This window comes from Panthera tigris, chromosome X (assembly GCF_018350195.1).
Source record: "Panthera tigris isolate Pti1 chromosome X, P.tigris_Pti1_mat1.1, whole genome shotgun sequence".
Lineage (NCBI taxonomy): Eukaryota > Metazoa > Chordata > Mammalia > Carnivora > Felidae > Panthera > Panthera tigris.
Window position 1 is genome coordinate 22,938,859 of NC_056677.1, and position 25,746 is coordinate 22,964,604.

At 36.3% G+C, this 25,746-nt stretch overlaps 1 long non-coding RNA gene across 1 annotated transcript in view; it reads left to right on the forward strand.

The window, feature by feature from the left end:
• Nucleotides 1-523: 523 nt before the first annotated feature.
• The window catches only part of LOC122235481, a 40,296-nt gene continuing 15,073 nt past the window's right edge, over nucleotides 524-25,746 (forward strand). Inside the window, exons 1-3 of the long non-coding RNA XR_006213564.1 lie at nucleotides 524-638; nucleotides 2,540-2,659; nucleotides 4,175-4,284. This is a non-coding gene — a long non-coding RNA (uncharacterized LOC122235481). The remainder of the gene's footprint in view (nucleotides 639-2,539; nucleotides 2,660-4,174; nucleotides 4,285-25,746) is intronic.

A 25,746-nucleotide genomic window follows, 5' to 3' on the forward strand; every position in this document is an offset into this window, starting at 1 on the left:
CATTTAAAGGTTTTAATTAACACAACTTCCTGATTGATTAGAATGAGGGTGATCAGGGCAAGTGGAGACACAATAAAAAATAATTACCAACTTGGTAGATGGTGATGTCTTTCAATTAGAAAGAAGGGTGGGTTTAGGGTGAAAGATTAGTTTAGTTTGGATGAATTGAGGGTGGCATACTTATAAGACAGAATACCACAATAATATGGCTGAGAGTTATACAATGGTTATTTCATCTTTTTATTCTATTTATGTGGATGTGACACAGTGATGTTCTGCAGAGTGTTTGGAGGGACTTCAGAAATGATGAACCAACTATTTTCATGCCATAGAGCTAGCTATTCCATCAGAAAAGCTCAAGGTAACTGTCAAGGCCAAAGAGAGAGGTGTCAGTGCATAGTAATAAAGAACCACTGCGAAATTGGCAAGTGAGATTAATTTTGCCACCTGTGCTTCTCTTTTCTTTGTACAGCATTGCTTTTCTTTCTTTTCTAGGTTTGTCTCTGTTTAATTCCGTTCAAACTCTACCAATATAGAAACAGAGAAAACTGTGCTTCTAAGTTGCGATGGCAGAGTTGAGAATTACTGCTCTCCTCTTTCTTCTGCTGCCTGCATTTACTCACGAGGACAAGCTGAAAGTAGGTAACTCCTTGAAAGAAGGACGATGCATTGTTTTTGTCTCACCCTTAAATTCCTGGAAGTAATGTCAGACAAGAGGTGGAATTGTTTTCCCAGCTCTTCTGTCTTTCCTTTCCTAAAAAGTTGCAAGAGCATTATGTAGGACATAACCTCCTGCTTCTTCTGAGTATATTTAAAGTAACATGGTAATTGGTCTGCAGAGGTCTGGAATTTGGACTTCCTCGTTCTGAGAAGGAGCAAACAGAAATGATTCCAGGTAAAAATGGGGAAATAAAGAAGCTAATTTTCAGTGCTTCTGTGTGTGTATGTGTGTGCATGTGCATATGTGTGTGTGTGTGTGTGTGTGTGTGTGTGTGTGTGTTTAGCTGCCTCACTTGGACTTTGTTTTAACCTCTTTCTGTGCAGGCGTTTACCCAGTACTCTCTTCAGACCCAGTGTTCTTTAAACCCTTTTTCTAGAAGTCTCCCAAACCCATTTTGCCATCAAAACCTATCAGACACTATATTTTAGGTATACAGTGTATGGGGAAGGGGGGAGTGGTGTCAGTGGGCGTTTAGCGATAAGGAATGTTAAACGACCCTATGTACAGTCATTCAAAGACAACTGGCAAGCCTAAAAACTGCTCCACATTTTAAACTTCAAGTAAGCCTTCTACAATAAATCTTTCAGTTATTTTTAGAATAAAAATGCCTAGAATGTGGATTGTTAGCTCACCGAGTAGGGATGTGTGGCCTGCTTGCAATGACCCCATTGATTTGAGTTCATTCCCAACTATGATTTTCGACGAATCTTTAGTCTCTTGTGTCCAATTCTGCTTTGCCATTCTCTTATTTTGGGGATAGATATTTTTAGACTGATATCAAGAAAGGCAAGTTTTTTCCCCCTCAGTTATATACAGACCTTTAAATATTGTTAACCCTATACCTCCAAGTAAGACAGAAATTTTGAGCTAAAATAAAATATTAGCACCCACCTCTTCTTTTAACTGTTGCAGTTGTAATTACGGGGGAGGTACAAAATTAAAAGTCATTTTGAAAATGTAAATTTCCTCTTCTTATTTTTAAAGTATATACAAGCTGAAGAGTGTATTCACACATTAATAAGTGCTTTTTTTATTTGCCTGCTGAGAAGAGAAAGTTGACTTTTGCTAGAGTCACTTAATTCTTTAAGACTAATGAAATATCTGAAGGCATCTCTACTTAGTTTTAAGAGAAATAAATATAGGGTGTCTCACCCATAAAGAGTTAGGATTACATTTGCTTTCTTTGTGTGAAAGATACATAATTCATAAGCTAATGAGTTGTAAAGGTCTTCTCACAAGTAAAATTATATTATCACTCCCAAGAGTAAGATAGTGAAACTATTCTGTAATAACTTATTCCAGTTTGTTTTATCTTAACTTTTAAAACATAATCCCTTCTTTTTAATTTTGCCATTAAAAGAATGCCCAGATACAGAGGTGGGAGTTATTAGAGGGAAAGCAGAGAGAAATCTTACATAATATTCATATATTTGTCTTTTGATTAAGAGGAAAGTTGTTAAAAAGTTAGGAATAAAAGCATTGACTATTTAGCAGCTAAAGTAGAACTACCTTTAGATAACTTACATTTTCAAGAAGCTTATTTCCTTTTGCCTTTATGGCTTCATCCCTGTGGTACAGAGCCTTCTGTAATGACTTTCCTTGATCTTGCATTCTGGTGCTTATGCCTCTTTGTAACCCCCTTCATTTGTGTATGGGCTCAACCTAGTGACGGGCTTCTAACAAATGGAATATGGCAAAAGTGAGGGGACATTACTTCTAAGGTAGAGCTATAAAAGACTATGACTCTCCTCTCTCTCTCTCTCTCTCATTCTGGCACTCCCTCTGGCTTTTCTCTCTTGCTTGCTCTGATGAAACAAGATGCCTTATGGAGAGGCCTGTGTGGCAAGGAACAGAGGGTAGCCTGTGACCAACAGCCAACAAGAAACTGAAGCCCTTTGTCCAACAGCCCTTGAGGAACTGCATCCTTGTTACAACCATGTAAGTAAATTTGAAAGTAGATCCTTGCCCAGTAGAGCTTTCTCATGAGATCACAGCCCTGTCCAGCACCTTGATCACAGCCTGCTGATCTCTGAGCCAGAGGGCACATGTAAACTGTATCTGGATTCCTGACCCATAGGTCTTACGAGCTGATAAATGTGTGTTGTTTTAAGGCACTAAGTTTTGGGATAATTTGCTATGGAGAAATAGGCAACTAATAAAATCCCAAATAAATATTCACTACTATACTGCATTTTATGTATTTACATTTCTATTGTATATAAATTATCAAAGCTCAGTGATGGCTGTTATGTAAATTAAACATTTATAAATATGGAATGTATATATAGTCCCAGAAGCCATTTTAAAATCAGACTGTTTTCATGGTGAATTTGCCACCAAAGAAAGAGGAAACATGATTTTGATTTTGATGGACAAGTAATTTTCCTCTCCACTATAAGGCCCTGAGATTCATGATGGGTAATTAGCATTTTGGGTGAGAAAATTTTTCTCTGCAAAAAGTTTACATTGCCTGGTCCCCTTCTTCTAAATAATAGTAGTGGGTCCCAGATATTGGGAAAATAAAAATATACCCAAAGAATTCCACATCCATCTGGAGAGGATCATATTGGTTCTAGATTAGAAGTGCAAAAAATTCTTGGGTGGGCTTCAGCCTATAAGCCCTGTCTCCAAAAAGTCAACGTAAAATGTGTGCTTATGTGCATCTTTCTGGTGAAAAGGTTCCTGACTTTCATAAGATATTTTTTAAAGGTTTTTAAAAAATTTTTTAATGTTTATTTATTATTGAGAGACAGAGACAGAGCATGAGCATGGGAGGGACAGAGAGAGGGGGAGACACAGAATCTGAAGCAGGCTCCAGGCTCCGAGCCATCAGCACAGAACCTGACGTGGGGCTCAAACCCACAAACCGCGAGACCATGACCTGAGCTGAAGTCAGATGCTTAACCAACTGAGCCCCTCAGGTGCCCCGACTTTCATAAGATATTAAAAAAGCCTTGCGGTCCTCAAATATGTTTAGAATACCTGGGGTACCAGGTATTACCAGACTAATTCTGTTATCGTGATTAAAAACATTGTTTTAAACATCATAAGAGTTAGTTGGTTGATTAAATAATTTTTATACTTACTCAACACATCTATCAAGGGCCATGCTAGGCAGTAGCATTACAACACTGAAAAGGCATTTGTGATTCCTCTCCTAAGGAGCTTGCACTTTAGTAGGAAGGCCAGATATTCATCATGGAGAGTTCTGGGAAGACAAATTAGAAAATGTTTGGAAGCATATAACTGGGTGTGTCAGTTATTTGCCTGTTTGTTTTCAGATCCTTTCTCTTCCCTCCCTTGCTCAATTTATATTAAGAAGGCTAATTCTGCAAAGAACATTGTGCAGGCTTCTCTGCCATCTGCTGTCTTCTTGGATTTGACTAATGGCAGGCATGGGCAGAAGATTGGAGAGAGAGGCCAGGATAACTCTCCCCTCTCTCTTTGCTTCAGGAGGATCTCTCAGCAGTGGCTCTGTTTACTCCTTGCCTTTCGCTCCAACTGGACAGCTTCTACCTGTGTGGTTCAAGTATCCATTTGGTCGTTCCAACTCCTGACATCTGGTAACACTATTTCTTCCCTAGACTTTACTCCAGCTCTAGTCTATACCTACCTGGTATGAGTTCTGTTTCCTAACTGGTCCCTGACTACTGCACTGGGACACTCAACCTGGTTAGGGAAGAGATGTGTCAAGCAGACTTTCCCTGAAGATGTCAGAGATGAGCTGAAGCTGGAAATACGAATATGTACTAACTAAGCCAAAATGGGGTAAGACAGGCAGGAAAACATTCCAGGAAAATTAAGTGCTTGTAATTTCCCACAACTTGAAGGTCAGTGTTGTTGAAGTTTTGGAAAGCTATGGGTAACATGGCATGAGATGAGGTACATAAAATACTAATTTTACAGGGCTATAATCAATGTTAAGAAGTTTGGTCTTTATCATAAGAGCAATGGGAAACCTTTCATGGGTTTCTGAGCAAGTGGTTTTGAGCAATGAGGTGACATATTCCAATGTGTGTATTTTTAAAAGTTTTAATATGTGCAGAATAAATTAGGAAGGATTATAATTAGATCCTGGTACAAGAGACAAAAAGTAATTGTAGTAAAAGAATGATGCTAGTTTGGGCAATGTTGTATAAAATCCTAAAACTCTTTAAAGTATTTTAGTGATCCTTTGGATGGGGGTTAAATCAGGTGAGGTAAGGGAGGTGACATAATTGATTCTCTGTGGCAAAAATATGAATGATGTTGCCATTTAATGGGTTAGAGAAACTAGAGAAAGAATGGATTTGGGAAGGAAATAAGTTCTTTTTGGACCTCTTTTTTTAAATTTGAGTATCATTGGAAAAATAGTGTAAGAGTCTATTAGGATGGCAGTGTTGGATTTAGCATTAATAATCCCCTTTACTGGATTTTTAAACTTTTGCTCTGTTGGATAGTCAACTAGCAAAGAGTTGATCTGGACACATTTTAGATATGTCATCTGTGATCTTGATTAGATGAACTTGTTAATTGTGATCTTAGTAAGATAAGCATTTCCATTTGGAAATATTTTAGATAACTTTTTGGAACGCTTAGTTTTCTATAAGCATATGTCATTCATGTTAGTGTTTCTATTTTCCACATCCCTCGACATATACTACTAGATGCTTAGTACAGTTTTGGAAATTTTAATTAAATTAAGCTTTTCAAGATGACACTTTTTTCTCCTCCTAGACTAACATTGTTAATCTTATGGAAAATTGAATGAATTTTAGAAATGCAACAATTCGATCGCTTCTCGGCCTTTTGGCTAAGATCAAGTGTAGAAATGCAACAATTAGTAGTTCATGGTGATCAATGTGGTCCTCTCTGAAAATTATAGTATGAGAGAAAAATAGAATGGCAAATATTTTCTACATTTCAGAGGTAAGTCAATGGAACAAACGCTAATTCCAAATTTTAGTGCTCAGAAAATAGGAATTACTTTGGGTTTCATAAAAAAGAGCTAATTACCTTATACATGTAAGGTTCTTGACATAGGTTCCTCTTCATTTTTTCTTTTAAGCTCACATTTAGATATGATAATGTAATATTTTCAAAGTATGTGGAATGAAAATGTGGACGTCTGTTTTAGTCAAGTCACTAGAAACATTCAACAACTTCAACAATACCAGGAAGAAAAGTGTGATTAAAGTTTTTTTTTTTAAGTTTGCTTATTTATTTTGAGAGGGAGGGGGAAAGAGAGAGAGGAGAGAAAGAGAGAGAGAGAATGGGCAGAGGAAGAGAGAGAGAGAGAATCCCAAGCCGGCTCTGCACCATTAGTACAGAGCCTGAAGAGGGGCTTGAACTCACAAACTGTGAGATCATGACCTGAGCTGAAATCAAATCAGATGCTTAACTGAGCCACCCAGGTGCCCCAGAAAAATCTGATTTTTGAATATAGTTATGCTCAGTACTTTGAGAATGCTCCTTTACAAAAAAAATCAGAGTATTTTTAAATGAACTTTCTTATTTTAGGGTTTTGTAGAATGATAATGGAGAGAACTTTTGGAGAAAATGTGGAGGGCAACTTTCCTTGACTGCAAATTACTAGATTAATTCACATGTCAGGTTCACCTTAGTAACATTCTAAACTCTATGTCAAGAAAGACGTCTGTCAAGATCACATAATCTGTTATTCTGAGATTACCACTTTCCTTTCAGAATGGCATCTCATTGTGTTTCAAGCAAGCTCTCTATACCTTCAAAAGTAATTCCAAATTGTCTTATTTTTAATCTGTTTGTGTGTGAAGAGGTGTATTTTTGTTCTCGTTGTTGTTTTTGTTTGTTGGTTTTTGCTGTCTTTATTTTATGTGTTTTTATTAATTCAGGGATAACATAGAACTCCAAGTAGCTATCATCTGGCAGCTGCTTTTTGCCAAGAGAATTTAAAACAGCATTGCATTGATGCAAGCATCTTTACTTGAATGTTTACTTTAAACATTTTATGTCAGTTTAACATAACAATTTTGGTAAAAGATCATGTAGTAATGAAAATCATATCAATAAGGGATAGTGTTCTCATGCAGAAGAGAATAGAACGTTCAACCATTTGTACGCACAGGGAAAGAGAGTATGCACTCTTTTCACAAAGACATGCAAAATGGGCTTGAAATGTTCACCATTTATCAATACAAGACACGATTAAAGGTGATTTTTCAAATAGTAAATGCATAACGGTTATTGAACTTTTTGTAGAATAGTGTGTAATTGGTGATGGAGGAACAAAACTAGATTCATTGAATGGCTTAATTTGTATAATATAATAAAACCACGTAAGACATACTTTGGTATTATAGTACATCAAATTATATAATTTAATACAAAAATCCAGTCCTTTATCTAGATTCAAATAGATTTATTTCCACTTCACTTCTGTTGACTTGGGTTTTGCCAATTAGGGTTAAAGCATGAGGGAGAATGTTCTGGTACACAGTCATGGTTTGGGTTGAAGTGGAAGGTGTGGCTAGCTACAAGCCGTAAGAGTTTCCCACTCCCATTTGTACACCATTTTACAAAGTTTTGAGATGTCATCTATTCAGACAACCTCCACAAAAAAGTGATTCTCTGCTTCAAATGAACTGACCTGACTCAAGCAGGAAAATGCATAGTGGCTGCGGAGGAAAGGATGTGTGGCCTCCATGGAGTTAGATATGCTTTGTTGTTGAATACTCTACAATACAGAAAATCAGTGTGAATGAGCTAGAATTTAAATCAATGTATAAGAAACTGAAGCAGATATTTCTGGTGTTTGGCATTTCTTTTTTAAAATTTTTAAAAATGTTTATTTATTTTTGAGAGAGAGAGTGAGACAGAGTGTGAGCAGGGGAGGGTCAGAGAGAGGGAGACACAGAATCGGAAGCAGGCTCCAGGCTCTGAACTGTCAGCACAGATGACGTGGGGCTCAAACTCATGGACCACGAGATCATGACCTGAGCCGAAGTTAGACTCCCAACCGACTGAGCCACCCAGGTGTCTCTGGTGTTTGGCATTTCTAATTGATGTCATTTCAAGGATAGAGACATATGGTTGGCACCTAAGTAAATTCTTTTAAGTATTGTTTTTAATAATGGTATGAGAGAATTTGAGTATCTCAGCCTTGCCAATTAGCAAGTATTAACAATTTCAAATACAGTTGGAGGATTATTAAACATTATTCATCTCTTCAGGGACAGCAAAACAAAAATGCCGATAGATGTAGGGAAGTATTTGTATAGTGTTTACACATCTCTTGACAATGTCTTAACTACTAATTGGTGAAAATTCAAACCTTTCAAAACTATTTTTGTTCTCACAATGATTTTCAGATTAAATTCAAATCCTTCTCCAGAGCTTCACAAGTCCTCTTCCATTTAAAACTTATAAAATCTTTATTGTACTAACTCAAAAAGAGAAGAAAGTGTGACCATTGAAGTGTAGGAATTCCCCATGCCCCCATTTGCGACAGAAAATGAATAATATATCCAGATTACAATGATAATAACTATGAAAACAAAAGCAAAACAACTTGTAATTTTATGCTCAAGCTAAATGAGGTATCCCCATATGCTTTATAGATATGGATGAGTTAGAATCCGATCAGTCTTATTTGGAAACAATGAGTATGTAATTGAAAATACTGTGTAAATAAGTTATACTTTATTTTCACAATACTTCCAATTATTTGTATGCTTTAAACAAGTTTCTTTCCTTTTGTGCAAAAAAAGGATTGTTATATTAGACGCACAGGCTACTGAGTGCACATGATATATAAAAGCAATTCAAAAAAATCATAAGTTGTTCACTCTGTATTGAAAGGAGAAAAAGAACAGCAAAGACTCAAACAAGGCACCAAGGCAGAAAATATGTACGCATCTGCTTATCTGCTAGTAATTTTGCACCAAATTCTTCTCTTTTTTGTGATACGGACAATGATAATGTTTTCTAAATTCTTATTTCTGACTTTACATTTCTGGCATGGAAAAATAGAATTGATTATTTTAACAACTTTATTGATGTCTGATTTACCTAGCATAAAAATTCACACATGTAACAATCCAGTGAATTTTAGTAAAGAAACAGGTTGGGGCGCCTGGGTGGCTCAGTTGGTTGAGCATCCGAAATCGGCTCAGGTCATGATCTCACAGCTCGGGAGTTCTAGCCCCGCGTCAGGCCCTGTGCTGACATCTCAGAGCCTGGAGCCTGCTTCGGATTCTGTGTCTCTCTCTCTCTCTCTACTCCTAACCCACTCACATTTTGTCTCTGTCTCTCTCAAAAATAAATAAACATTAAAAAAAATTTAAAAAAAAGAAACAAAATTGGGTAGGTAGCCATCGCCAGAATTCAGTTTTTAACATAGCTATAATACTATACCAGATCCTAACCTTGTGCCTATTTCCAGCCATCCTTGTTCCCACCCACAATCCTACCTAACCACTAATCTACTTTCTCTCTCTATTGCTTGCCTTTTCGGACAGTTCTTATAAAGGGGGTCATACAATGTGTTTGGTCTTGTTTCTTTTTTTACTTAGCATAATTGTTTGAAGATCATCATCCTGTAGTATGCGTCATAATGTTGTTTCTTCATAATGTACCTCATACTCAATTTTACGGATGCACCAACTTTATGCATTCACCGGTTGAAGAACATTCTAAACATTTACACTTTTTTGTTACTACATGTAATGCTCCTATACCTTCACTTGCAAGTCTTTGGGTGGACCTGTGTTTCAGTTCTCTTCTGTACAAATTTATTTTTACAACATTCCTGAATCTTACTCAATTTATAACGTCTTAGAAGCTGACAGTCTGCTTGTCAAGGTGGCTACAACTGTTTTCATTCTCACCAGCAAGGTGTGAGAGTTCCAGTTTCTTTATATCCTCAAAACGCTTGTTACTTTGTGTTTCTTTCTTTCCTTTTTTTTTTTTTAATTTTCCCTTTCCTGTGGTTATAAAATGGCTTTGGACATTTTATGTTCTTAAATCAAATGATTTGGAGCATCTGTTCATAGGACTCCTGGCAATTTGCACATCTTCTTGGGTGAAATTTTTATTCACATCTTTTGCCTGCATTGACTTTTACTTATTCATGTTCTTGCATTTAAAGGATTTTTTACATATTCAAAACACAGGTCAGTTACCTAATATATGATTTCCAAATACTTTTCCGGGTCTGTGACTTACTATTGCTCTTTCTTAATATTGGTATTCGATCTCTAAAAGGTTTTAGTTTTGATAGATTCATCTCTTTTTTGCATGTATGGCTGTTGGTGTTTTGCCTAAGTGATCACTGCATATTTCTGGAGCACAAAGATGTAGGACTCCATTTTCTTCTAATGTTTTTAATGTTTGGGCCTTTACTTGTAAGTCGGTTATCTACTGTTCATTAATTGCTTTTGGAGGATGATTGAATTAAGGTCTTTCAATCATCCTTAGCATGATGATGTGTTATGATTCCAATATCTTTTGTGGAAAAAAATATTATTTCTGAATCAAATCATTTGGCAACTCTGCCAAATTTTTTTGTTGAAAAATATATGCATTTGTTTTGGACTGTGAATTCTGTTCGTTTGGTCTGTGTTTATATACGATTACCAGTAGCATTCTTTCTAAGTTTTGAAATGAAAAAGTTTTCATTCTACTACTTGGTTCTTCTTTTTCAAGAATTTTTTAAGGCTCTTCTGGAATGCTGACATTAATTTGTGAATTTTAGTGTCTGTGTCAATATCTGCTAAAAAATATAACTGTGATTTTAATAGCCATGTTTTAAAATCTGTAGGTCTCCCTGATTCTATTGGCATCTTAACAATGTTGAATCTTCTAATACATTAACATGGATTTGTATTTCATGGGATTGTACTACACTGTGTGGGTATATATGTGTTTTATTTTTCATCTGACCTCAGTTGAAGGACATGTGGTGGTTCCTCTTTACTGATAATATGAAAAATGCTGCTATGACCTTCATGTACTTGTTATCATGTGGATTGTTTTCATTTCTTTTAGATTATTGGTTGTGCCCTTGCTGTTTCCTGTAGGAAAGAAAATTGTTAATGTTATTAAAAATTGCCAATTTGTTTTCCAAAGTGGTTGCATCATTTTTTTCCACCATCACTATTTTATGAAGGTGATACTGTTTTCACATCTTGGGTTATTTGTGTTCCTCCTCTTGAGTAAAAGTGGTCATTATATGTTCTTTAATCACATTTATTATCTGTTATATGAGTTAAAAATATTTTTCTAGTTGGTTCTTGCCTTTGCTGTTTCTTGATGGAGTCTTTTGGATAGTGATGGTTTTAAATTTTCTGAAGTATAGTCCATGTTGCCTCCTCTGCATTTCCATCAATATTAGCATATCCATTTATGCATAACACTCCTGGCATTTTGAGAATGATGACCTTGAATCTGTAGATCTATTTGGGAATACTCACATGTAATCCATATTGATTCTTCAAATCCATGAGTCTGGAATGTTACTACATGTATTTATACTATTTTTTGTTACTTTCAGTTATATTTTATAATTTTCGGTGCATCGGTCAACTGATAATAATTTTACAAGAGATCATTCTCTTTCATGCTATTGATAATGGCATTGTGTTCTAAATTTCAATTTCAGATTATACATTGCTATTATATAGAAATGCAATTGATGTTTTTAAACAACTTTACAGAGGGTAGTTTATATAATATGCACCCATGTTAAGCGTATAATTTCATGGTTTTCTGTAAATATACCAAGTTGTAAAACCCTCAGAAAAATCTAAATCTTAGAAATTATCACATAGGGAAAGCTTGAACCTATTTGCTGCCACTCTTCCTTCCTACCTACCTCTGGGAAACCACTAATCTGCTTTCTGTCTCTATTGATTTGGCTTTTCTCGACAATTCTTATAAATGGAAATCATGCCATGTGTGGTCTTTTGTTGCTGGCTTCTTTCATGTATCATGATATGCTTGAGGATCGTCAGCCCTGTAGTAACTAGCACAATGTTGTTTCTCACCGATATAGAATCATATCCCTTTGTATGGATGCAAAACCTTTTGACTATTCACTAGCTGAAGGATATTCCCATTTTCTTATTTTTTTTTGGTTATTATATATACTGCTTCTAAACACCTTCACTTACGAGTCTTGGAGAGTCCTGTGTTTCACTTTTCTTCTGTAGAAACCTAGTTTTCAATTGGTGAACACTATGATAAGTCAATGTTTAACATCTTGAGAAACTGACAAACTGCTTGTCAAAGTGGCTGCAACTGTTTTCATTCTCACCAGAAAATTTTGAGAATTCCTGTTTATAAAAAGGAATGATCTATTGATACAACTTGAATGGATATCTAGAGAATTATGTTTAGTGAAAAAAAGTCAGTGCCAGAATGTTATATTCTATATGATTTCATTTCTAAAATTTTGGAAAGACAGAATGTCAGAAATGGAAAATAGATTAGTGATTTCTAGGATTTAGGCAGGGGTGAGGAAACTTCCAGAGGGAGGTAGATGGGGTTATAAAAAAGCCAAATGAGTGATCCTTGTGGTGATGGTTTTGTTCTGTGCCTTACTTCTTTGGTAGATGCACAAACTTAAACATAGTAAAATTTTGTAGAATTAAATAAATTTACACACACACACACACACACACACACAGGAATACAAGTAAGACTATGGATTGTAACAATGTCAAAATTCTAACATCCTGGTGGTGATGTTACTATAGGTGTGGTTTTTTTGTGATAAAAAGAACATATAACATAGTATTTACCATCTTAACCATTTCTAAGTATACAGTTCAGTGGTGTTAAGTATACTCACATTGTTGTGCAACCGATTTCCAGAACTTTTTCATCTTGCAAAACAAAATCTATACCCATTAAACAGAAACTCCCCATTTTCCCCTTCCCTAGCCCCTGGAAACCACCACTGTGTTTTGTTTCTATGACTGTGACTATCCTAGATATCTCATATAAGTGGAATCATACAGTATTTGCCTTTTTTTATGAATGGCTTATTTCACTTAACATAATGTGCTCAAGATCCATCCATGTCATAGCATATATCAGAGTTTCCTTTCTTTTTAAGGCTGAACTATATTCCATTTTATGTATATGCCACATTTTCTTTAGCCATTCACCCATTGGTGGACACTCGGGTTGCTTCCATGCCTTGGCTGCTGTGAATAGTGGTACTATGAGTGTGGGTATGCAAATATCTCTTCAAGATCCTGCTTTCAATTCTTCGGGTATACACCTTGAAGTGGAATTGCCAGATCTAATAGTGATTCTATTTATAATGTTTCTGAGAAACCACCATATTGTTTTCCTCAGTGACTGCTGCATTTACATTCTTGCCAACAGTGCACAAGAGTTCCAATTTCCCCATATCTTCACCAACACTTGCTATTTTCTGATATTTTGATGGCATCCTTCCTAATGGGTGTGAGGTGATACATCATTGTGGTTTTGATTTTTATTTCCCTAATGATTAGTGATTTTGAGCATCTTTTCATATGCTTGTGGGCCTTCTGTATGTCTTCTCTGGTAAAACGTCTATTTAGATCTTTTGCCCATTTTTAAATTGGGTTACTTGGGGGCGTCTGGGTGGCTCAGTCAGTTAGACATCCAATTCTTGATTTCGGCTCAAGTCATGATCTCACGATTCGTGAGATGGATCCCCTGCGTTGGGCTCTGCACTGACAGCCTGCTTAGAATTTTCTCTCCCTCTCTCTCTGCCCCTTCCTGCTTGCGCTCTCTCTCTCTCTCTCTCTCTTACAAAAAATAGATAAACATTAAAAAATTTTTTAATTGGGTTACTTGTTTTGTTGTTGTTGAGTTGAAGGAGTTCTTTATATATTTTGTTATTAACTCCTTATCAGGTATATGATCTGCAAATATTTTCTCCCATTCTGTAGGCTGCCTTTTCACTCTGTTGATTATGTGCTTTAATGCAAAGAAGTTTTAAGTTTAATGCAGTCCAGTTTGTCTATTTCTGCTTTTTTTCTATGCTTTTGGTGTCAAATTGAGGAAATCACTGCAAAAATTGTCATGAATCTTCTCCCCTATGTTTTCTAATATATACTATATAGTTTTCTTCTAATGTACTATATATAGTTTTGTAAGATGTTACCATTGAGGGAAAGTGAGTAAAGGGTACATAGGATGTCTCTATTATTTTTTATCTCTGCATGTGTATCTATGATTATATCCAAATAACATATTATTCTTAGAAAAATTTTAATGTTTTTATTTACTTTTGGAAGAGAGAGACAGAGCATGAGTGGGGGAGGAGCAGAGAGAGAGGGAGACACAGAATTTGAAGCAGGCTCTGAGCCATCAGCACAGAGCCCAATGAGGGGCTCGAACCCACCAACTGTGAGATCATGACCTGAGCCGAAGCCAGACGCTCAACCGACTGAGCCACCCAGGCGCCCTCCAAATAACATACTAAAACTGTGTAGTCCATCCAAAGATAAAATACTTCAACCTCTAGTCTGTTACAAATACAGCAAGAAATTTAAAAGTAAACACTCCTACTGGAAACTTTAATAATTAGAAGCTAACATATCACTTGGTAAATGAGAAAGAGAGGAAGGGAAAGGGAAAACAGCATTTTTAAAAAGAAATAATTTTCATACAGTGTTGGAATTTTTCACAGGTTGGTCATGTAATACGTCATACAGAGCTTTGAAATAAATTCAAAGGGGTAGATGTGTCATTTTCTATGATCATGATTAACTAAAAACTGAACATTTTAAAAAAAATCCAATGTATTGGCCTAGAAATTAGTTGAGAAACACAGTCTTTTAATTTATTTTTGGGCTAAAAAGTCAATTATAACTGTAACCACAGAAACATTTTAAACGAATGGCCATTAATGTTCTGCATATAAAAACAAAGTAGGTCCCAAAGAAAAATGTATATAGTCTTAACTGATACTACATGGGAAATAACTCTGATGCAATAGTTGCTTCCACATATACTACCTGGCAAGCTTTACCAGATGTCATATAGAACCAAAAATAACAGGCCAGATCAAGGTACTTTAATCACAGTTTAATAAATCCATTTAAATCACAGAGTTAAAAGTAAAGATTGAGAAAAGATATGGGTTAACATACTCAGAATACGAGATGGGAGTTGAAGGACTGTTTTCCACCTTCAAGTCCTACTTGATCATGGGTTGTGCAAACTTCATATGCCTTTCTCTACTGCTACTGTGTTGACCAGAAAGTTGATTATGAGGACAAAAATTGAGTTTTGAAAAAGAATGAAATCTTGCCATTTATAACGACATGGATGGAACTAAAGAGTATAATGCTAAGTGAAATAAATCAGTCAGAGAAAGACAAATACCATATGATTTCACTCATATGTTGAACTTAAGAAACAAAACAGATGAACATAGGGAAAAGAAAAAAAGGAGAGGGGGTCAAACCATAAGAGATTCTTAACTATAGATAATAAACTGAGGGTTGATGGAGGGAGGTGGGAGGTGGATGGGCTAAATGGGTGATGGGTATTAAGGAGGACACTTGTGATGAACACTGGGCATTATATGTAAGTGATGCATTACTAAATTCTACTCCTGAAACTAATACTACACTATATGTTAACCAACTAGAATTTAAATTGAAAAATTAAAAAAAGAAGGAAATTTAAAAAATAATTCAGTTTTGAGCAAGTGGGTCAAAATAAATTTTCTGTGCCTAACACATGCTTGCTCACTTGGAGGTATGTGGGAGCAATATGCCTGGTCCATAGCTGGAGCTCACCAATGAGCCTTATGAAGAACTATGGTGTGTGTGTGTGTGTGTGTATGTGTGTGTGTGTGTGTGTGTATGTGTGTGTGTGTGTATGTGTGTGTGTGTGTGTGTGTGTGTGTGTGTATGTGTGTGCGCGCGCGCATGTGTGTTACTTAGGCAGATGTCACGTGTGGTCAGAATGGGCCCGTATGACATAAAACACATGGATGCCCAAGTTTGCCATGTTTATTACTTTGTTTTTCTATCCCTTTCTATCTATAAGTGATATTTGTTTCCATCATATATTACATATTTATATGTCTTACCAGTTTAAGAAGTTCAGCTGAGCTGTCAGGTGTCAGAGTGGCTGATTAAAACAGCAAGCTAAAAATGAAAGACTTAAGCCTTTAATCACTCACTGTGATGATACAAGTGAGAGTTTAAAACAGGAGGAAGTGCTAACTCTGTTCCATTTTCCCCCATGGAATGGCTCACAGGTCAAGGGTCAAATGGCTCTGCACAGTCGTGTGGGTTGTCTCACTTTTGACGGAGTCACCAAATGCTCTGATAGTTTTATAGACCCTGAAGTGGAGATGGGGCTGGGGGGAGACAAGGAGGGAGAGCTAGGAATGGAAAAGTACTGAATACTGAGTCAGAGTGGACAAAAGTGTCTTCAGGTTTTCCCCCTCTCCTTCTCCATAAGAAGGCCTCGGCAGAGGCTCCTCAATACCTCTGCTCGAGGCCTCAGATAAAGAGACCTACAAATGAAGGCACAGGAACTGGGAATATAAATACAGGAAATAGCATGACCAGCCAGGGGGCCTGAGTCCTTGGCTGCAACTCCCTTCAGAGACTGCACCGTATTGACTGTGTACCACTTCTGGGGTGGGGAGTGCAGCTTTCCCCCATGAGGCCTGTCAGATAAAGCCTGTGGTCACTGCCACTGCCTATGGTCGGGCCTAAAAAAACAATCACACATAGGCTTTTAACCAGGGCTTGGACTCTTCCACCAGTTGCTAACTTACTATCTAAATTTAACTCATCTTATGAAGTTCCTATGGCTTACAAGACACTTGCTTACTTATTACTTATTCTTTTTTTTAAATGTTTTTATTTCTTTTTGAGACAGAGAGAGACAGAGCATGAGCAGGGGAGGGGCAGAGAGGGGGAGACACAGAATCTGAAGCAGGTTCCAGGCTCTGAGCTGTCAGCATGGAGCCCGACGCGGGGCTTGAACCACAAACTGTGAGATCATGACCTGAGCCGAAGTCCGACACTTAACCGACTGAGCCACCCAGGCACCCCACTTATTCTTAACAAATCTTGTGAGCTTCACCTATCATTTATAAGCTACTTGCTTAAATTGCTCTTTATGCTTAATACTTTGTATGAGTTTTACCTGTCCCATTTATTTTCTTGCCCTCTATAGCAGAATCAATGTTCTCAAACAATACAGATAACTCATATTGCCAGTGTATTTAGTTTCTACATTTTTTTCATGGGAATATATTCAAAGGAAAGAGGAAATCTAGAGAAATAGGGGACAGGCTGATACAGTAACTCAATAATGTCATACAGGTATCAGTTTTCTTTTATCTCCTTGTTCCACTATACTGATCAAATGAGTTTTATCTTTCTCATTTCAAGATAGATTTCATATTTCCAAACATTAGATACATTTTCCAGACAGGAATATGAAAGAAGAGAAGAAGGAAAAGGCTGCTATCCATATAAGCAAAGCAAATATTTTCCAAAACTTTTTCACCTTCTACTTCATTAGAGAAGTCCATGCAGGCCATCTTTGATAGAATGATTATTCAAGCCTTTGTCCATTTTCTAATTGGGTTGTTCATTTTCTTACTGTTGACTTTAGAGAGTTTTTTATGTACTCTTTTTATTGAGATAGAGTTTAACATAAAACATTGTATAAGTTTGAGGTATACAGCATGTTGGTTTGATACATTTAATATCAGATGAGTCCTTTTTCAGATACGTGATTTCCAAATATTCTTAGTCTGTGGCTTATCTTTTAATCCTCTTAGAGTTTTTTTTTTCCAAAGCAAAAAAAAAAATAAAATTAATTTGGTGATGTCCAACTTATCCTTATATTTTTAATAGATTGTGCTCTCAGTATCATGTATAAGAACTCTTTGCCTAACTGTAGGTCATGAATATTTTTTCCTGTGTTCCCTTCCAAAAACTTGATCATTTTATATTTAAATCTGTAATCCATTTTGAATTTATTTTGGTATAAGGTGTGAGGTTTGGGTTGAGGTATTTTATTGTTGTTATAGTTTGTTTATTTTTGCCTAGGGATGTCTAATTATTCATGCACTGCTGAAAACAATGATCTTTCTTCCATTGAATTGCTCTTACACTTTGGGGAAAAATAAGCTGGACATATTTGTGTGGATCTGTTTTTTGGTTCTCCCTTCTGTTCCATTGATCCATCTATGTGTCTCGCAATATCACACTGTAGCTATACAGCTATGATCAAATAGTATGATCAAATAGTTTGATTCTTCCAACTACAGTCTTCTTTTTTCAAAATTGTTTTAGCTATTCTAGTTCACTTTAGCTTATCTATTCACCCCTAATAAATATGTGTTTGTGGTTATTTACACTGCCATTATACAGCATTTTATAGATGTATAAACTATTCATTCCTGGCTTTACCAAAAAGAACACAGTAAACAAATTAAAAAACAGAAGAAAAAGTATAAATTTATTTTCTTCAGAGTTTTATAAGTTCAGAAACAATTTTCTGATGAAATTTTCTTACTCGTTGTTATACATGAGGAAACATAGACCCACTGCTTGTGCTTATAAACCGGAATTTTCTTGCTTTACCATGTGAGCTGCAATAATTACTGTGCAATATCCATTACATTGTGCTCTGTGAAAATATTTTGTTTTGCGAAATGGAAGCACATATAAATCAAATGCAAATGAACACAAAGTCATTTAAAAACTTTATTATCCTAAATTATTTGATTACCTTTTAGATCAATCTGATCTGACCCTAATTCTAACATCTTATTGGCCCAAGAATCTTAGTGGAAACTCACTTAACTAGGAGTCAGAAGACCTATTTTTAAACCGAGCATCAGCCATTTATGAGTTTTGTGATTTTAGCCATATCTCTTAACTCTTCTCAAAAATCCAGATTTCTCTTCTATACACATGATATAATCACTAGCTCAGAAATAGCATGCTGGTTATGTTTGTGTGTGTGTGTGTGTGTGTGTGTGTGTGTGTGTTTGTAAAAATACCTGGCAAAGAGTAGGACATGTGTGTTTATTGTTCTTTTGAAGAGTCTTATGATCATGGGACAGTGAATCCATGGAAAACCAAATGAAGGGCACCTGTGAGGGGGAATTGTGTAGACATCATTGTCTGGCACTGTCTCATCGTACAGAATATTTATAGCATCCCTGATGCCCCACTGCTTCTTAGTGAGAGAAGCACCCAGTGGAGTGGATACAGGAAGAATGAAGAATTGGGCCGACTGATGGAGGCAACAAATCTTCCATGGATCTCAAGCTGAATCTTTAGGTCACAAAACTGTCATACATGTGAATATCAGTGAAACTAGTCCCTGAGGTGTAAGGATATCTTTGGTAGGAATCTGCCAAATTTCATCATCCTATTTCTTTATACCTCAATGTACTGTCTATTCCCCAACTTTGTTCCCTATACTTTCTTTGAGCCACATTTCTTTTTCTGTTTATGGGCAGAATTTTTCTCATGTTCAATGATTTTTTTGTATCTTTGCTTGCCATACATGAAGCTTATATATCTTCCCAGTGTTACTCCTGGCATCAATAATTATCTTCTCACTGATACTGAAATACTCCTTCCTCTAATTATAACTCTCTCTTTTACTGAAGAGCAAATGATCATCCTAAAATAGTAAAACTCATAAAATAACAATGGCTACTATTTATTCCTGCTAAGTACCTTATATGTAAGATCAGATTTGAATATCTCATATGCAGGCTTTAGTGCTCACTTTATAGATGACGAAATAGAACTCAAAAGTTTAAAATAATTTGTCTAAAGTCACACAACTATTAAGTGATGTACCCTAGATTTGAACCCATGTGTGTATGACTTCAAAGTTTTTGCTCTCATCCAGTGCAGAATATGTAAAACTGGTGGCTAAGTGTTTGGAATTGATACATGAATTTGCCAAAATACTAACTTGGAATTCTCATTCATTCTTTTACTTTTCCATTGAAATTTATGTAATTTCTTAATTATTGATTGCAAAGACTTTTTTTTAAAATAAGATTATACCTACTTATTGATTCAGCTGATGAGAAGTTATTAATTATTAATTTGTTATTGCAATAAATAGATATATCATCATTTAATGGTAGTAGCCATATTTATCATTTGACCTCACAACAATATGGTGGGCAGTTTCTAGTGTGGCTCCCAGTGATCCAATTTCCTGGTATTCATACTTTTATGTAATTCCCTCCCCATAAGTAAAGGTTGAACCCAGTGACTTGCTTTTAATGAATATAATTGGAATTATTAGAATATTTTAATGAATAGAATATGGCAAAAGTGATGAGGTATCATTTGTATGATAAGGTTACAAAGGTGTATGGCTTCTATTGTGCTGTAGTTCTCTTTCTTGCCGCTACTCTCTCTTGCCCTCTCACTAATAAAATAAGCCACCATGTTGTGAGATGCTCTAAAGAGAGGCCCACATGTTAAGAAACCGAGTAAGGCCTCTAGTCAACAGCTCATGAGGATCTAAGGCATCAATCCTGCAGCCCATAAGGAACCTCATCCTGCCAATACCACCTGAATAAAGGAGGAAGCAGATTCTTCCCAGTTGAGCCTATAGATGTAGGCAGTCTTGAGAAAAACCTAAAGCCAGAGGACCCAGTTAATTCGTGTTTGGATTCCTGACTCAAAGTGACTGTGACATAAGTGCCGTTGGTTTAAGCCATTAAGTTTTGGGGCAATTTGTTACACAGTAATAAATAACTCATACAAATAAGTTATTCATTTTTATACTGCTGTGTTCTGGTGGTTTGCTTTGATCAGGACCCTACATCAAAGTAAAATGTGACCTTGAAGCAATTATGAAGTAACTGAGACTCAAGCCTCAAAAAAACTTTGCTAATTCAGAGGAAAATATAAGTTGGCTCAACCTTTCTTTGCTCTTTGTTTGTCAAGATTTGGCAAACAGAGCAATGAGGGAAAACAATCATATTTGTCACTGAAGACAAAGAAAAACCATGTTATCACAGATTTATAAAACAGTGAAAAAGCTTTCATTCTCACTTCGAATCTTTGTCAAGAATGAGAACATACCTACGTTAAGATATTTACAGAGTGAAAATAGAGGGTTTCACACAACTCTTCACTCTGAAACAACTTTGTATACTCCATGGCCTATGAAAAGATAAGTGTGGAGGTTTTTGTTTTGTTTGTTTTTAGGGTTTCTTTTTTCCCAATGAAATATCAAAAATAGTGTTACTAGTTTCCTGGAACTGCTATAAGAAAGTACCATAGTCTTAGGGGCTTCACACAGTAGAAATTTATTCTTAAGTTCTAGAGAATAGAAGTTTGAAATCAACATCTTCACAGGGCCTTACTCCCTATGAAGTCTCCCTATGAGATCCTTCCTTTCCTCTTCTAGGTTTGGGTAGCCTTAGGTGTTCTTGGCTTGTGGCAATATAACTCCAGTCTCTGCCTCGGTCTGCACGTAGGTGTCTTCTCTTAATGTGTCTGTGGTTTCAGATGGCATTCTTCTGTGTGTGCCTGAAATTTCCCTCTTCTTATAAATGTACTAGTCCTAATGGATTAAGACTTACCCTAATGACCTCATCTTAACTTGATTACATCTGCAAAGACCCAATTTCCAAATAATGTCACATTCAAAGGGTCCTGGGGTTTAGACTTCAACATATTTTTTGGTGAGGGGACACACTTCAACCATAACAAATATTGTTTCTTTCCTTTGTGTTATAAAGTCTTTTTTTAAAAACACCTATCCTTGGCTTTGTTACATCAACTTTTTCTATTCCAGTCAAACAAATTATGCTTTCTATCATCCCACACCTTTCTACTATCCTGTTTTCCCTGAAATACTTGAATTGTTGTACTCTTCAAGAGATTGTGGGCAATACTGTGGCACAGTTTTCATTATATATAATTCCATAAAATAACAGCTCTCGCTGTATCTAAAAGAAGCATTTAACAAGTCCTATCTTTTAGGGGTGCCTGGTTGACTCAGTTGGTTAGGCGTCTGACTCTTGGTTTCTGCTCAGGTCATGATCTTACAGTTTGTGGGATGAAGCCTCACATTGGTCTCCACAGACAGTGTGGAGCTTGCTTGGGATTTTCCCTCTCCTCTCTCTCTGCCCCACCCCCAACTCTCATGTGCACAAGCGCACACACTCTTTCTCTCTCTCAAAATAAACATGAAAAAAAAATAAATTCTTTCTTTTTTTAATGTTTATTTATTTTTGAGACAGAGAGAGAAAGAGCATGAATGGGGGAGGGTCAGAGAGAGAGGGAGACACAATCTGAAGCAGGCTCCAGGCTCTGAGCTGTCAGCACAGAGCCTGACGTGGGGCTTGAACTCACGGACCGTGAGATCATGACCTGAGCCGAAGTCGGACGCTTAACCGACCGAGCCACCCAGGCACCCCAAATTCTATCTTTTAAATAAGAGTATTTTTTCCTTTATTACACCTTCTTTTAACGTTCTGAAATTTATTCTAATTTTAGGTGTTCCAGATGTAGTGAAATTCTCTATCATAGATTATATTAATATAAATTGTTGCAATATCACTCACATATTTTCCTATCATCCACAGGTTGATTGATATTGCACCCCTTTTATAGTGTGAGACAATAAAATGATATTACCTCAAAGGAACAAAGTACAAAAGTAATTTGTATGCATTCATCAAATATATATTACTCACATATTGTGTTCTAGTCACTGAACTAATTAGAGCATCATTAATTGAAAGATTATAGACATTAGAGTCAGGCAAGCTTGAGTTTCAACACTTGCTTCACAACATGCTAATAATTCTTCTAAATATCCATTTATTTCATCTATGAAATGGGTAAATAGTACTTATGGACTTGTTTTGAAGATTAAATATGATGGCATTAGCACAATGCTCTTGATGAAATTAATAAAATGTCCTTGTTTCCTAGCAATTATATTTAATAAAGTTCAAATTACAAAAAAAAACACCTCAGAATTTCTGGTATTATGTAAAATGAATATAGTGTTTACATTGATGGTTTGGGTGATATAATCTATGTAAATATATGGCATGGTACATTCCATTAATACATATTAGGGTCCCACACCACAAGTGTTGTAAGATACTAAGATTGAAGACAGTTATTCTTAATTTTGCAACATATAAGTTCATGTAAGTATATTTACTAGATTTGTTCTCATTCATCCACGCACTTACACATTTGAAATAACTTTGTATGTGTCATAAATAACGTGAGATATAGAACACCTAGGATACCAATAAGAAATTGATGCTCCAAGAAATCGACTAATTTTCTCAGGATAAAACAGCCCGTGTGTTTCAGAGCTAGGATGCAAATCCAGATGTGTATAGGTGTAACAGTTTTGATCCATCCACCTCAGTGGCAAATTGATACACTTGGGGGATGGACGACAGGACAAGGGCTTTTGAAGTGAAACCACAAGTACAGTAAGAGAAGCAGAAGAAAAGCTAGAATCATACTCTTATGAGGAAAGCCAAAGGTACACTATGAACGTGAAATGGAAGCTCAATGAAATAGATGTGTACAGGGTACACTCTGATCAACCAGAGGAAGTGGTCTAAGTTTGGACTGACAGTCAAGCTTACGAGACATAGTGCACTTTCCCCAAATTCAAGTTTGCTTCGTTGTGAGAGGGGATACTGAATAGACAGCAACACAGCATGCACAGCAACACTGTGGTGCTTTTATGATTCATAAACACAACTTCTAGTGCCCCAGTCACTCCATCCTTAGAACATGTGTGATCACACTATCTGAGGTTGCATTGGCACAAACTATTTCAGTTCAAGAAATTCAGTGGCTCTGAGTGCTCTTCAACTTTTTTTTTTCAATATATGAAGTTTATTGTCAAATTGGTTTCCATACAACACCCAGTGCTCATCCCAAAAGGTGCCCTCCTCAATACCCATCACCCACCCTCCCCTCCCTCCCACCCCCCATCAGCCCTCAGTTTGTTCTCAGTTTTTAAGAGTCTCTTATGCTTGCCCTTCAACTTTTGTACCTTGCAAGCCATGTAACTCTTTCAAGACAAAAAAGTAGCTCCTATTCTCTGATGCAACTGGGTCTCACCAAGACTAGTTGCACATCACTTGATAAAGCCCCTTGATGATGAAGTATAGGTGCTTGTTCTGATTCATAGTGCTCAGGACTTTCTTGGATCTAATGTGTGCCCATAGGGGCACCTGGGTGGCTCCGTCTGGTGAGCGTCCGACTTCGGCTCAGGTCATGATCTTACAGTTCGTGAGTTCGAGCCCTGCTTTGGGCTCTGTGCTGATAGCTCAGAGCCTGGAGCCTGCTTCAGATTCTGTGTCTCCCTCTCTCTCTGCCCCTAACCCACTCGCATTCTGTCTCTGTCTCTCTCAAAAATAAATAAACATTAAAAAAAATTTTAATGTGTGCCCATAAATTCCTTGAGTTAGTGTTGCAAAGAAGATTGGACTACGTTCAAATCCTCAGACATCTTTGAAGATAGAGGATCACCACAATACCCACTGTAATTTCAGGCATAGCTGTTCTAATGGAACAATTGTTTGTAAGTTGTTGTTTTTTTTTCCCCCTATCTGTATCAGATGGTAGATGCAACGTTCTGCCATTCCTACAGTGGCTTTTCACTGCCTTTCTCTTGGGCAGAGACATAGAGCATCTAAGAAACTCAGGAACTCTAAGATTTGAAACATATCCCCTAGAAATTCTGACACCACGTCATGCCCCTCCATGTCTCCCATGGTATTCACCCGTCTTCCCTTAGTTGAATATTACTGAAAGACATTCAGCCCTTGACTTAGTACCCGTGATTAATTTGTAAGGAGTTGTATAAAATTGTTGTCTGTTTAAAAACTTCTTTGTGAGCATAGATTTTGCTGTAAATCTAGGATATAAGAACATTTGTCAGACAATTTGACATTTCCTAACTTCTTAACAGAGACTGTAATTCTACACAAAATATTCTTGTAACTGAAAATGTAAAAAAGAAAAGCAATTGCAGGTTGTCTAATGATTATTGTATTTTAGCAAATTTAAGTTGGCTTTTATGTCGGTTCTGTGACTGTTCACTGATTTCTCTCCATTCTGTGTGGGGATGGATGTAAATTTATCACTGAAATGAAAATCAAATAAATCACCATGATAGGCTCAACTCTAGTTCTTTAGCTTGCAACAAAAGGTAAGTGTTAGTGAACGGGAAACATTAAGATTTGGCTTTAATTATAGTTTTGAACATCAACGAGGAGAATTTATACAACATAATAGAGCACACAGAGTGAATATGTGCACAGTGTATGGGTTGATTATTTATAGAAGTCATAATAATAATCTATAAATAAAAGATCCTTTCAGTTAACATAGAGGAAGCTCAAAAAATAAATAATGAGGCACTTTTTTCTTTCCTTTAACTCCCCAGGAAAAGCCTGCTTAATTAAAGATATTTATTACAATTTGATCAAAAAATCCAAATTCTATGTGTCCTACATCTATCTACTATTCTACTATCTACTATTCTCTGTCATAGGCCTCGTGGGTCTGAACACTGACTTGTTAATGAAGTCATCAAAGGAATAGGCTAACTAAGTCTTTAGTTAAAACTGTTTGTTCCAAGATCTCTGCAAAATATGCTCCAGGCTTTTCCAAGGCGACTCTTTCATTTTTTTCCTCTTAACTTAAAACTAAAGCCTCCTTGTCATGCTTAATTAAACATCTGAATCAAATTAATTATTTTGTAACCAGACTGGTGTGTAGGATGTAAATTTCAAATTGAGCATCGGCTATTAATTGAAGAGACAGATTGTTCTTTATAAAAGATGATTATCTTTTCTACGCTTTCAATCATACAATATATAGAAACTGGGAGTGGACATGAAAATTGTCCAAACTTATACGCAGGAGAAAAATAAGAGATATTCTAACATACTTAGCAAGGAGGAATATATTATATTCTTCAACTTCAAGCAACTGATAATGTGTGTGTGCGTGCGTGCGTGTTTATATTCAAACTCCTCTCAT